We start from the raw sequence: 13,542 nt of genomic DNA, 5'->3' as shown, positions 1-13,542 counted from the left end.
CCACATTGGCTACAAGTGTGAACATTGTGTACTCAGCCATGCAGAGCTGCAACATGTCATGGAGGGGCTCAAAGGTCATCCTCAGCCTAGTCAGAAGCTCCCGATGTATTCACTGGTAAATGGGACTTGTCTTGTCCCATCTTCTGTGTAATTTCAACCACCGCCTTGATGGCCCTGTCATTCCCACTTTGGGTTTGAGGTGGTGATGCCCTTCCCTGCAGCTTGCAATGTGACGGGACCTGCCATGGTCATTGTGAGGAGAGATAGTAGCATCCTCTATAGGAAAGTGGGCAGACAAAATGTCTATGGCAGAAACTTACAAGGTATCCTGGAAGGCCTGCAGGTCCTCAGGCTCCAGATAGTCCCTGGACTTGCCATCCATTTTAATCCACATTTGGGCAGGCTCAACAAGCCATACTTGTCCCATTTATGTAATGTTGGTAAAAGAGATAAAGCCATACTTGTTGTCCCATTTATGTAATGTCGATGAAAGAGATAAAATGGCCCTCTGCTTGTTTTTGTCACTCCAAATTTTTGCTGAGTTGTGGATTTAATGACCTTCAAATTTGTAGGGTCCATGACTACAAGCAGCGGTCAAAGTTCATTAGATCAGCCGATGCCTCAAGAAGCAGGCTTTAAATGGGCAGGATTTGTCTCCAATAGCAGGCTTGCAAGTGCAAATGCAATGTGCTTGTTGGATCACCAATGGTAGAGTACAGGTTAGTTTCAGAAGATGCAGGAGCAAATTGTTTAAAAAGCCTGGTGCATCATCCTGTTTACCTTTTTCTGGGGAAAAAAAAGTGTATGTTTTCGCTCTGGTGTCTGCGCTTAAGGTTGGTGATCTTCTGCCATAAGCATCATAATCCAGGTCTCAGGAGATTGGTTGCATTGCTTGGGTACACTGTAGTAAAATGGGCATCTATTCTATCCAGACAGCCCTGGAACATGCCAATATCTAGCCTGATAGACCTCACGTCTGTGGTGAGGGATGATATCTTAGCATCCATCAACTCAATCCTTTGACCCACTGCTATAATTTCCTGAAGGATGTGGTCCATTAGATCCTCTGATCATGCCATGGATGATGGGCTAGAGCACTTGATGGGTAGCCTTCCTCAATGTCATGGACAGCAGTTACAAGCAACGGTGAAGTGGTGAGTGGATTACCAGATAATTGCACCCCAGATGACACAGTGAGCTATGTTGTGGTCAGAAGCCCCGCTCTTCTCCCCTAAATTTGTGAACTATGGAAGAAACCAAAACCGTAGGCTTCTAAAAAAGGGCTATGAGACCATGTTCTCATGTTTGGGGAGGCTTCTGTTATAGGGTCCCAGATGGGAATATGATGAAATGGCCCCCCATTCAGCAGGCAGTCCCAGGTTTAGAGTCCACTAGATACAGTCGACAGGGGATGCAGGAAAAGTCCTAGACCCAAAAGAAGCGGATGCACCCCCACTTAGGCAGATCAGATGGTGACCACACCTCAAAAGGGGCTTCCCACAGGGCTTGTGAAGGATGTAGTGATGACATCAGGCTCCTCACAGGTGGGGATGAGGGGAAGAGCAGCTTACCTCTGGCTCCTGCAGTCACCACTCATGTGATGCTCCGCAGGGTCCCTCCTATGTCAAAGTTCAAACAATAGTGTCCAATCCAGTGGAGTCCAATGTAATCCAAGGCAATCCAATGTAATCCAAAGTAGGAGGCTGGATCAGGCCCGGAGATCCACCTCTACAGGAATTAGGGGTCACCGTGGGACTGAGGCATCGAGGAGAAGAGAGGCTCCCTGTCAGAAATGCCCAGCACGTCCCAAAATGTCTTGCACTGTGGGAGGGAGGGACGGAGAGCGAGAACAGGTCCTCAACTGCAGTGCCGCAACTCACCTGAGTCTGGCTGTGTGATCCAGGCTGAGGAATCATTCTCTGCAGGCCTCACTCCAACATTGGTAGTATCCCCCTCTGTTGGACAGGAAGGCTCCCTGGGGTACGCCATGCTCAATAGTGTCAGAGGGCCATCATCATGGTGTGAGGCGTCAGCAGGCCAAAAGAAGAAGAGAGGAACTATGTCCCCAGATCACCAGGGAAGGCAGACCAAGGATGTCCCCTAGCACAAGGGAAGCTGATGCAGGAGTGCAGTCCTTCCCCAAAGTCTACTGTAGCAGAGAGCATTGGCATCAGGCAGCCAGCTTTGTCAGCCACCAAGATCTGCCCCTTTATTTTTATTTTTATTTTATTTTATTTAAAGAGTTTTATCAATTGTAAACATGACTCTAGGTTATCAGCATTGTTCATAAGGAAACACATAAACATAACAATAGCCTATTACAATATAAATATTTTAAAACAAGCATCTCACTCAGAAGCCATAATATAGATCCACTCTGGTTGTTCTGAAAGGGGCGGGGGTGCCCTCTTTCGCCTTTTAGTCTGAGTTTAAGTAAAATGGTCATCCCAGAAGTCAGGCTTTGGTTCCTATTCTCATGGTTGGAATCTGTTAATTAGAATCATTTTATCCTCTTCTTTGAATATGGAGTTTGACAGGTTTGACCAGATTACTAGTGGGAGGAAGTTCCATTTCATTTTGGACAGATTCTGAGAAAGAGCGTGTGTAGGTTTGCTGGTTTTCTAAATCTGGGGTGTTCCAGTCTGAGGGAGTTCCCACTCCTCACTGGGCGGCTGCTCCCTGATGATTTGATCTTTTAAGCGAGGTACCTATTTTCACTGTAGTGCAGAGATCTGTGTGTTGGGAGAGATATTTTCAGCTGGGACCTAAATTCAAGTAGGAGGCAGTTGAGAGACCATAGATAAGGGGAAATGAGACCAAAACATGTTGTCCCAGCTACCAGTCTCACTACTGTGTTCAGGGTTGACTTCAATGGTGTTGTTGACTTAGGAAGCCCAATTAAGGTTGCACAGCCATTTTCAAGCCTGGCGACAACTGTGGATTGTACTGCTCTTGTGAAGTCAGATGGTGGAATGAACAGTTTTGCCTTCTTCAGGAGGCTGCTCTAACATGGCTTGCATATCAAGATTTTTATCAAAGGTTATCCCAGTGGATTAAGTGGATTATATCCTTAACAGGTTTGCAATTGAAGGCATCTAGGTGCTTGATCCATTCTTGGATGGGTAAGAGAGCTTTTGGGAGTATGGAAGACTAGGAATTCTTTTTTAAGGGAGTTCAGCTTGAGGTGGTTTTGGGACAGCCAGGTTTGGGTTTGACTAGACTGTTGTTGAGTGGGATGATATTCTTCAATGTTGATATATTTAAGTATAGCTGCGTATTGTCAGTATATATTTAAGGGTTTCCATCAGTGGCTCCATATAGAGGTTGAAGTGTGTGGAGAAGATGGTACACCCTTGTGGGACTCCAAGTCTCATAAAAAATGCATCTGACAGTGTGCTACTCAATTAGATTTGTTGTGAGCAGTTTTGTAAAAAAGATGTGAACAATTTGAGGATGTTTCCTGACAGCCCTCTTCTGCTTTTTAGTAGTGGTTGACTATGCCGAACACTGAGGAGAGGTCGAGGAGGATGTGTAGAGCAAGACTCGTTATAGTTTAGCATTTTGAGGTCATCATCCAAGATGGTTAAAATGGCTGTTTCTGTGCTGTGACCTGGTTTGAATCATGAATGGAACTTTTCAAGGAAGTTGAACAATTCACTGTGCTGAAAGACCTTGAACTCTGGCCATTGGGCCTACTTAGGGACATGAATAGGCCTCTTGGGCTGTATGTAGGTTTTTGAGTATTGCCGATGGAAATGCAAAGTTCTGAAACGCTCAACATGGAGGAGGCTCTTGAACAGTACAGCAGTGTAATGTAGCATTCAATCTGCAACTAAAACACCTTAAATAAAGTTCAAAGTTGCCAAGTGTGAGCTTTATGATGCCATGGCTGAGTGTCTGTGCTCTGTCATACCTCACTTTAAGCACAATGGTTCAACATCAGAAGGAGCTGAGAGGATGGGGAAGAAGGCCATATGGACCATCATTGCAAATGAAGTAATGGCTACAAGGATTATAATTTCTCTCTCTCCATTTGCATTCCTTCACATTTCGCTAATAAACACAAAATCAACTTCCATCAGAGGCCATGTATAGATAAGTGTTGTGAGGTGTTTCAGTTACCGTCATATTAAGTCACAAGTGATCATGCGGTCTCAGTCTGTGTTTCCAGCACTCACCTGGCAGCCCAATATCATCATAATCACTGGCAAACACTGTGCAACTGACAACTGACAGAAAATGCAGCTGTCATGCTTTGCACCAGGAAAGGCAGCATATGCCTAAGCTGCCCCTAGAATCATAGACAGCTTGCACATCAATTGACTACCAGTGGTGTCAAATGGGAAAGTAGTGGTCCCTGTGCCAATATGGCAGAAATGTTGCATTGGTGCAGTAATTTTCTCTTAGCACATGCAGCACATGAAATCCGACACAGCAGTACCTTTTCACCCATTACATGCCCTGCAGTGACTGTGGCATAGTAATGATCCAACAGCACTTGATGATATATCTCAGTGTCTGCAGGCACTAAAATTGACCAGCCCAGTGTATCCCAAAATGTGGCTTGCAAACCTCTGGTTGGTCGATTTTTGGTCTGTCTCGAAAGTACAAGCTATATATAAAGATGCCTTTAAATTCTGTATTGATTTTGCCACATTTGCTGTGGTCAAAGATGGAGGAAAAATGTATGGCTATGTCCTCTGAAAAAGTGCTGCATATTTATTTATTTTTATTTTGAACATCAGGGATTGGTGTTTACAAATTTCTCTAACTGCAGTCAGGGAGAAGGAAAAGTAAAGTGGATTATGTGACAGCTTTGTCTAGGAAAGTCTGTGAGATGTCATTTTTGTAACACCTAAGAAATTTAATTGGTTAGGAGAAAAAAAATGAAGCAATTTTTTAGGAATTAAAAAGTCGGATGAAGCAAAGATTTTAATAGAATCAAAACAAATAAAAATACTTTACTTGGTGATGTACAAATGATATTCACTGAAACCTGATTTCTACACATCATCATTTGTGTGCAGTATACCTTTATCACTAAAACTATATGTCCGTGCAAATTTAGGGGTCCCTTCAATGGAAAATGTGCTGTCAGTGAATGACAGTGCGCTGCCACACAATGCTTTAGTTACATTAAGAAATCACCTGCTACATATCCATCAAAGCTAGGTGGGTTGCAAATGTTTGTAGCTCTAAAACGTGGACCATGGTTCCATAACTTAAGTAAGCACTGGGCTAGGCTGTGAGATACCAGCAGTATGTCATACTAGTGGGCTGTTGGTGAAGTGAAATCCCGCTCCCATTTTTTAACCACACCCAGAATGACTTGTGAACAGATCGGACGGTGGACGGTGTTAAAGCAGCGATAAGGCGGCTAACAGGCAGGCGGTAAAAAAAATTGGAATAACGACCGTGGCGGAAACCACCAACAAAGACAGCCACTTTAACACTGTGACCGCCACTGTGGTACAGACAAACAGCTTGGCAGTCACTGCCAACAGACAGGTGGAAGACAAAGTACCGCCCACAGTATCACAACCTACCAATCCGCCACCTTTTCCCGGGCAGATTCACCGCGGACAAAAACACGGCGGAAACAGGACTTCGAAGGAAAAACGCTCACCTCTACACACCCCACGAAGAATCCGGACGCCATGGAACCCGAGCTGCACATCCTGCTAGCCCTCATCTTCTTGCTCCTCTACCAGGAGCACGGACGCCGGCGGCGAAGACAACGGTGAGTACTGCACCTACGACACAGGGGATGGGGGAGGGAAAAAACAGGGAAACACACAAGCAACACCCCCACTCTCACCCACTACAACACACACACTAATACATATTTATACATGATAGTTACACCCCCCCAAACCCCCTGGAAGAATGCAAAGACAAAAGGAAATGAGTGTAACCATTGTAATATATTAAAAGCAAGTACACAAAAATAAATATATATACACAGTGGATAAATAAAATATACACCAAGCTTAGTAGTCCAGGTAGTGCTACAATGAAGTCAATGGAACACTGGGCCCACACGGTATGGGCGAGGCCCACACAAGATCCCCGACCATGACGGAGAGAACACTGCAGGGGCATCAGAGAGCAAGAAAACAGGCACCTCAGGGGGAGGGAAAGGGGGGGCACCTCAGCCGGTTGAGTGCACGACGGCAAATCCACGAGAGGGCCACATTCCCACTGTTCAATCTTGGGGATTGCAAAGCCACAGTCTCTCAAGTCTATACAGTGGGTGGGTTGCCCACTGTTCCATCCTGGGGAGTGCAAAGCCACAGTCTCTCAAGTCTATAGAGTGGGTGGTTTGCCCACTGTTCAATCCTGGGGAGTGCAAAGCCACAGTCTCTCAAGTCTATACAGTGGGTGGCTTGCCCACTGTTCAATCCTGGGGAGTGCAAAGCCACAGTCTCTCAAGTCTCTACAGTGGGTGGTTTGCCCACTGTTCAATCCTGGGGAGAAAAAAGCCACAGTCTCTCAAGTCTATACAGTGGGTGGTTTGCCCACTGTTCAATCCTAGGTAGAAAAAAGCCACAGTCTCTCAAGTCTATACAGTGGGTGGGTTGCCCACTATTCCATCCTGGGGCGTGCAAAGCCACAGTCTCTCAAGTGGATGACAGTCTCCACTGGTTCTGGAGGGGGCATGGTGCCCAGAGTGCTTCATCCTACTAAGGACAGAGGTAGTGGATGACAGTCTCCACTGGTTCTGGAGGGGGCATGGTGCCCAGAGTGCTTCATCCTGCTAAGGACAGAGGTAGTGTATGACAGTCTCCACTGGTTCTGGGACGGGCATGGTGCCCAGAGTGCTTCATCCTGCTAAGGACAGAGGTAGTGGATGCCTTTCTCCACTGGTTCTGGAGGGGGCATGGTGCCCAGAGTGCTTCATCCTGCTAAGGACAGAGGTAGTGGATGTATCTCTCCACTGGTTCTGGAGGGGGCCTGGTGCCTAGAGTGCTTCATCCTGCTAAGGACAGAGGTAGTGGATGTATCTCTCCATTGGTTCTGGAGGGGGCACTTTGCCCAGAGTGCTTCATCCTGCTTGTGACAGACTCAGTAGCATCAGTGTCCTTGGTGCTCATGGGCCAGCGGTGCTTGTGGCGGCGGTGCCCTGTTCAGAGGTGCTTGTAGCGGCGGTGCCCTGTTCAGCGGTGCTTGTGGCGGCGGTGCCCTGTTCAACGGTGCTTGTAGCGGCGGTGCCCTGTTCAGCGGTGCTTGAGGCGGCGGTGCTCTGTTCAGCGGTACTTGTAGCGGCGGTGTCTTGTTCAGCAGTGCCTGAGGCGGCGGTGCCCTGTTCAGCGGTGCTTGAGGCAGCGGTGCCCTGTTCAGCGGTGCTTGTGGCCGCGGTGCCCTGTTCAGCTGTGCTTGAGGCAGCGATGTCCTGTTCAGCGGTGCTTGTAGTGGCGGTGCCCTGTTCAGCGGTGCATGAGGCGGCGGTGCCCTGTTCAGCGGTGCATGAGGCGGCGGTGCCTTGTTCAGAGGTGCTTGTGGCGGCGGTGCCCTGTTCAGTGGTGCTTGAGGCGGCGGTGGCCTGTTCAGCGGTGCTTGTGGCGGCAGTGCCCTGTTCAGCGGTGCTTGAGGCGGTGGTGCCCTGTTCAGCTGTGCTTGAGGTGGCGGTGCCCTGTTCAGCGGTGATTGAGGCGGCGGTGCCCTGTTCAGCGGTGCCTGAGGCGGCGGTGCCCTGTTCAGCGGTGCTTGAGGCAGCGGTGCCCTGTTCAGCGGTGCCTGAGGCGGCGGTGCCCTGTTCAGCGGTGCTTGTTGCAGCAGTGCCCTGTTCAGCGGTGCTTGAGGCGGCGGTGCCCTGTTCAGTGGTGTTTGAGGCGGGGGTGCCCTGTTCAGCGGTGCTTGAGGCAGCAGTGCCCTGTTCTGCGGTGATTGAGGCGGCGGTGCCCTGTTCAGCAGTGCTTGAGGCGGTGGGCTCCTTTGCAGTGACTCAGCTGCTGGCGGTCCTCTCTGTTCCAGCGGGGCTTGTGCTGGCGGTCCTCTATGTCCCAGCGGGGCTTGTGCTGGCAGTCCTCTATGTCCCAGTGGGGCTTGTGCTGGCGATCATCTCTGTCCCAGCGGGGCTTGTGCTGGCGGTCCTCTCTTTCCCAGCGGGTCTTGTGCTGGCGGTCCTCTCTAGCCCAGCAGGGCTTGTGCTGGCGGTCCTCTCTGTCCCAGCGTGGCTTGTGCTGGCGGTCCTCTCTAGCCCAGTGGGGCTTGTGCTGGCTGTCCTCTCTAGCCCAGCAGGGCTTGTGCTGGCGGTGGCCTCCTGGGCAACAGGGCAGGTGCTGGCGGTGGCCTCCTGGGCAGTGGGGATGATGGCGGTGGCCTCCTGGGCAGCGGGGATGATGGCGGTCTCCTCTGCCGTGCTGCTCTTCCCAGACTTGTCAGCTTTCTGTGGCCCTTCCCCACATTGGAAGGTGTCGCAGCTGACTCCACACTCCCACTGGGACCCCTGTGACTGGCTTTGGTGGCTGGAGTCTTCCCCCTCTCCCGCCGGGCACTGGACAACTTTTGATGCTTGACAGGTGGGGGACTGTCCGTGCTGTGGCTCCGTGCCACACTGGCTGCCCTGGTGGCCAGTACACTCCAGATTCCGGTGACTACAGGCACCACTGGTCCCGGAGATGTTGTGGCTGAGGTGCTAGGTTGGGACCTGGAGAGTCGGGCCCTAGGAGATGGACGGACGGACGGGGAGGTGTGGGAAAGAGGTCAAGGTTGGACAGGAAAAGTTTTTGGGAGATACTGGGACGGGTAGCTGGAGGGGGTTTGGGAGTGGAGGAAGAGGTTGTGGTTGTAGGAGGTGTTCGTTTGTTGACTTTGGGTGAAGGTGCATGCGCTGGAGGCTGTTGTGAGGTGGTTGGCTGTTGGGTGGGTATGTTCCTGCATTTGTGTATCTTGGGAGGTGGCGTCACAGACACACTGGGAGAGGACACAGGAGACGTGTGAATGGTAGTGGGGGGGTGACTGCACGTGAGCAGGGTGTGGTGGTGTGTGTGCATGCAAGTGTGAGTGTAGACAAGACTGGGAGGGAGGAGGGAGATGAGGAGGAGGGGGACACAGTGGAGGTTGGTGTGTCTGCATGTGTATGATGCTTGCATGAGTGCCTGTGGGATGCCTGAGCTTCCCTTGTGTGTTGACGTGTGTGCATGCTGGTCTGATGGTGTGCTTGGGATAGGCTGGGGCACAGGGTATTGGGTCTGGGTGGAGGAAGTTGGAGGGGGGAGGCTAGAGACAGGGACAATGGCTGCCATCAGTGCTGAGGCCAGAGTCTGAAAAGCTCGCTGAAGGGCCGCCTGACCAGAATGAATGCCCTCCAGGAATACATTGGTTTGTTGCAACTGCCTTTCGACACCCTGGATGGCATTAAAAATGGTAGACTGCCCAACAGTGAGGGACCTGAGGAGGTCAATGGCCTCCACACTGAGGGCAGCAGGTGTGTAGGAAAGTACCATCTTGCCTGGCATGTTACCCCCATATTTCACTTTATATATGTTGTTTTAGCTGTATGTGTCACTGGGACCCTGCCAGTCAGGGCCCCAGTGCTCATAAGTGTGCCCTGTATGTGTTACCTGTGTGATGACTAACTGTCTCACTGAGGCTCTGCTAACCAGAACCTCAGTGGTTATGCTCTCTCATTTCTTTCCAAATTGTCACTAACAGGCTAGTGACCAATTTCACCAATTTACATTGGCATACTTGAAAACCCTTATAAATTCCCTAGTATATGGTACTGAGGTACCCAGGGTATTGGGGTTCCAGGAGATCCCTATGGGCTGCAGCATTTCTTTTGCCACCCATAGGGAGCTCTGACAATTCTTACACAGGCCTACCACTGCAGCCTGAGTGAAATAACGTCCACGTTATTTCACAGCCATTTACCACTGCACTTAAGTAACTTATAAGTCACCTATATGTCTAACCTTTACCTGGTAAAGGTTGGGTGCTAAGTTACTTAGGGGGTCATTACGAACCCTGGCGGTCGGTGTTAAAGTGGCGGCCAACCCGCCAACAGGCAGGCGGCAATAAAAATGGGATTCTGACCCTGGCGGGAACCGCCAACACAGGCCGCCACTTTAACACTCCGACCGCCACGGCGGGACAAACAAACAGCGCAGCGGTCACCGCCAACAGACAGGCGGCAGACAATGTACCTCCCACACTATCACGACCCACCAATCCGCCACCTTTTCCGGGACGGGCGCCCCGCCGATAAAAACATGGCGGAAACAGACTACGAACGGGAAAACGCTCACCTATACACACTCCACGAGGAATCTGGACAGCATGGAACCCGAATTAAACATCCTACCAGCTATTGTCTTCCTGCTCCTCTACCAGGAGCACGAACGCCAGCGCAGAAGACAACGGTGAGTACTGCACCTACGACACAGGGGAGGGGGGAGGAGAAAAGGTTACGGGCACACACACACGCGACACACCCACCCCCACCCTCACCCCCCAATCCCTACACACCAATGCAGAGCAACAAGTCAGAGTGACACCCCCCAAACCCCCTGGAATAATGCAAAGACAAAATAAAATGTTCCTTAAAATTGAAGTATATTAAAGCATATTTGAACTTAAGTGAAATATGAAATTTATCAAATAAATATATTACAACATGAACAATATATACATAGTCCAAAAGTCTGCCACATATTGGCTACATTCCATTGTTCGTGGGCCAATGTGAATAAACACATGAGCAAAGCCCACACACGAGACCCGATTCCATTGGAGAGAACACTGCTGGGGCATCAGATAATAAAAACACAGGCACCTCAGGGGGAAGGGAAGGGGGGGCACCTCAGCCACATGAGTCCACGACGCCAGATCCACAAGGGGCCTCCATGCCCACTGTACCATCCTGGGGAGTGCAAAGCCACAGTCTCTCAAGTCTCTACAGTGGGTGGATTGCCCATTGTACCATCCTGGGGAGTGCAAAGCCACAGTTTTCCAAATCTCTACAGTGGGTGGATTGCCCACTGTACCATCCGGGGGAGTGCAAAGCCACAGTCCATCAGGTGGATTACAGACTCCACTGGTTATGGAGGAGGCATGTTGGCCAGAGTACTTCGTGAAGCCCTGCCCAACACAGATCCGGCCCTGCCAATGGGCCAGCGGTGCTTGAGATGAAGGGCCCAGCGGAGCAGTTCAGAGACGGCGGTGCCCAGCGGAGTGGTGCTTGACATGAAGGGCCCAGCGGAGCGGTGCAGAGATGGCGGTGCCCAGCGGAGCGGTGCTTGAGATGAAGGGCCCAGCGGAGCAGTGCTTGAGATGAAAGGCCCAGCGGAGCGGTGCAGAGACGGCGGTGCCCAGCGGAGCGGTGCTTGACATGAAGGGCCCAGCGGAGCGGTGCAGAGACGGCAGTGCCCAGCGGAGCGGTGCTTGACATGAAGGGCCCAGCGGAGCAGTGCAGAGACGGCGGTGCCCAGCGGAGCGGGGCTTGAGATGAAGGGCCCAGCGGAGCGGTGCTTGTCACGGCGGGACCCAGTTCAGCGGTGCTTGTCTCGGCGGGGCCCTGTTCAGCGGTGCCTCTCACCGCGGGGCCCTGTTCAGCGGTGCTTGTCACGGCGGGGCCCTGTTCAGCGGTGCTTGTCACGGCGGGGCCCTGTTCAGCGGTGCCTCTCACCGCGGGGCCCTGTTCAGCGGTGCCCCTCACGGCGGGGCCCTGTTCAGCGGTGCTTGTCACGGCGGGGCCCTGTTCAGCGGTGCTTGTCACGGCGGGGCCCTGTTCAGCGGTGCCTCTCACCGCGGGGCCCTGTTCAGCGGTGCCTCTCATCGCGGGGCCCTGTTCAGCGGTGCTCCTCACGGCGGGGCCCTGTTCAGCGGTGCCTCTCACCGCGGGCCCCTGTTCAGCGGTGCTTGTCTCGGCGGGCCCTGTTCAGCGGTGCCTCTCACCGCGGGGCCCTGTTCAGCGGTGCCCCTCACGGCGGGGCCCTGTTCAGCGTTGCCCCTCACGGCGGGGCCCTGTTCAGCGGTGCCTCTCACGGCGGGGCCCTGTTCAGCGGTGCTCCTCACGGCGGGGCCCTGTTCAGCGGTGCTTTTCTCGGCGGGCCCTGTTCAGCCGTGCCTCTCACCGTGGGGCCCTGTTCAGCGGTGCCTCTCACAGTGGGGCCCTGTTCAGCGGTGCTTGTCTCGGCAGGGCCCTGTTCAGCGGTGCCTCTCACGGCGGGGCCCTGTTCAGCGGTGCTTGTCTTGTGTTCCTAGGGAACCAGATCTGTCCAATAATTCCCGCTCAGTCGCCATCCGACCTTTCGTTTGCGGGGCACTCCTGTGCTGGAGTCCTGGGCCCGTGGGTGTCCTCCGTCACACCCCAAATGGGGCTGGTGGGGCCCTCCTGGGCAGCTCGCCTGCTGCCGGACTTGTCCGCCCTGCTGCCCTTGCCCTCCTTAGCAGAAACTCTGGGACCCTTGCCTCCCTTTGTGGATGGGCCAGGTGACGGTGCAAGGGTGGTGTCCTTGGGGGCAGCCGTCTCAGGCCTGTTGCGCCGGCCCTTCCCTTTTTTGTTTTTTTTCCCAGGGGGTGGGCTGGCTGTCCCCTTGCTGCTGGCCGATGTCCCTGCCCTAGGAGCTGGTGGACTCCAATAGCCCTGAACGATGGTCCTAGTAGGTGCAGGGCTTGTGGTGGCTGAGGTGCTGATTGGAGTCTTATGAGATGGAGGGGGTGGGTCAGTTGTTGGAAAGAGGTCAAGGTTGGAAAGGAAAATCAATTTAGAAAGACAGGGACGGGTAGTTGTAGTGGGTATGGGAGTGGAGGAAGAGGATGTGGTTGTAGGAGAGTGAAGTCTGGTGTCTTTGGGTGCAGGTGCTTGTGCTGGAGGCTGTTGTGAGGTGGATGGCTGTTGGGTGGGTGGCTGCCTGCGTTTGTGTGGTTTGGAAGAGGGGGTGACAGACACACTTGGAGAGGACACAGGGGACGTGTAAATGGCAGTGGGGGTGGTGACTGCACATGTGCGGACTGTTCTGGTGGGTGTGGTGGTGATGGACGTACTGGCTGATGGTGGTGTGCATGCAGGTGTGAGTGGAGACGTCACAGGGAGGGAGGAGGGAGACGAGGAGGAGGGGGACACAGAGGAGGCAGTGGCTGTTGGCATGTCTGCATGTGGATGTTGCTTGGGTGAATGCTTGTGTGATCTGTGGTGCTTATGTCTGGATGAGCTGCCCTTGGGTGTTGAGGTGTGTGCAGGCTGGTCTGTAGGTGTGTCTGGGATAGGCAGAGGAACAGGGGAGTGGGACTGGGTTGAGGAAGTTGGAGGGGGGAGGCTAGACACAGGGACAATTGCTGCCGTCAGTGCTGAGGCCAGAGCGTTGAATGATCGCTGATGGGCAGCCTGACCCGAATGAATGCCCTCCAGGTATGCATTGCTCCGATGCACCTCCCTTTCTACCACCTGGATGGCATTCAAAAGGGTAGACTGCCCAACAATGAGCGTCTGGAGGAGGTCAATGATCTCCGCACTGAGGGCAGCAGGGGTAACTGGGGCAGGACCTGAGGTGCCAGGGGCGAAGGAGATGCCCGGCTTCCTGGCCGACCGGGCATGGG

Source organism: Pleurodeles waltl, chromosome 10 (genome assembly GCF_031143425.1).
Source record: "Pleurodeles waltl isolate 20211129_DDA chromosome 10, aPleWal1.hap1.20221129, whole genome shotgun sequence".
Taxonomy (NCBI): Eukaryota; Metazoa; Chordata; class Amphibia; order Caudata; family Salamandridae; genus Pleurodeles; species Pleurodeles waltl.
Note: the sequence above shows the minus strand (reverse complement) of the source record.